This window comes from Propithecus coquereli, unplaced genomic scaffold (assembly GCF_000956105.1).
Source record: "Propithecus coquereli isolate 6110/MARCELLA unplaced genomic scaffold, Pcoq_1.0 Scaffold215, whole genome shotgun sequence".
Lineage (NCBI taxonomy): Eukaryota > Metazoa > Chordata > Mammalia > Primates > Indriidae > Propithecus > Propithecus coquereli.
In genome coordinates, this window is record NW_012146634.1 from 1,589,337 (window position 1) to 1,590,833 (window position 1,497).

Sequence of the window (1,497 nt, forward strand, 5' to 3'; positions counted from 1 at the left end):
CTGGTCTCGAACTCCTGAGCTCAAACAATCCGCCCGCCTCGGCCTCCCAGCTCAGTGTGAAGTTTTGTCCTAGAAAGAAGCTATAATTTATTTAGTTTCAGTTCATAGGGTCCAAGCAGCTGCAGCCCTTTCAGATCTTAACAGGACTTCTTAACTTACCCACAAACTGAAGTGTCCAAAAACCGCTTTAGGAGCCTAGAAACAATGACACATCAATAGTAGGAAGCATACTGAGTGGACACATCTGGCCTCTAAATGTCATTCTTTACTAAAAGATTCTAGGTCTCCTTGGAGAAAATTCTGATTCTAGATTTGGGGCAAGGAAAGTATAAGATAAGCTTGGATCATCTAATTGTACCAGGAAGAATATAAATGCTTTAAAAATTATGGGGACATATCAGAAGGACATAGAAGCCACTTGGAAGGGGTAACAGAAATCTGACACAATTTGAGCCACAAAATAAAAAGAGAGAAAGAAACTGCTACTGTTGTCAGATATTGGACTATAGGTAGAAAAGAACTGTGATGCCTGAGAGAACAGAAAAGGAGACTGCACACAAAGGAATCATATGATTTCCTCGACTTTCTACGTAGCGGCACTTTCTGGACCACAGCACAGGAAAGGAGAGCCCGTGCAACGTGCTGGACCCTGAGTTGAGGGGACAGAAATCTGAGTTCAAGAAGTCTGATAGAATTCAGATTCTATCTTGCATTTGAAGTACAAATGTCAGAGAGGCGATAACTATAAAGAAAAAGAGTTCAAGCAACCTGCGAGAGCACCCCCTTGAGTCTGCTGCGAAGTACTAAGCTTAGAATATGTAGGACGAGAATCCACAAAGCCAAACAAAGAACTCGCTGGGTCTGGGTGCAGTGGCTCACGTCTGTAATCCCAGCATTTTGGGAGGCAGAGGCAGGAAGATCACTTGAGGCCAGGAGTTCAAGACAGCTTGACAACATAACGAGACCTCGTCTCTACAAAAAAAAGTGAGAAAAATTAGCCAGGCGTGATGCGCATGCCTGTAGTATTAGCCACTTGGGAGGCTGAGGCAGGAGGGTCCCTTGAGCCCAGGAGTTCGAGGCTGTAGTGAGCTGTTACCATACTGCTGCACTCCAGCATGGGTGACAGAGTGAGACCCTGTCTTGAAAGAAAGAAAAAAAAACCTCTCGGGGAGCTGTAAGGTTAACAATTCCTAGAGCTTACACAGGGTGGAAGACATTTGAATTCTAATAAGCGTGAGTGGAGAAATCTCAGCAGAGTCCTGCCTTACTAGTAGGGCTAAAATAGTCATAGATTAAGCTCCTCTAGGCCCACTTTAACAAGCTTAATTTACAATCCTCAAAAGGATTAAGCAGACATGGATGCAACTTGATGGCTAGTAAAGAAAGAAAGGAAAGGAAAGAAAGACTCTTTAAAGGAAGACAAACAAAATGGAGACACTGAATAACATAATATTTACCATGTCCAGCATCTAATGAAAAATGACTAGACATGCAAAA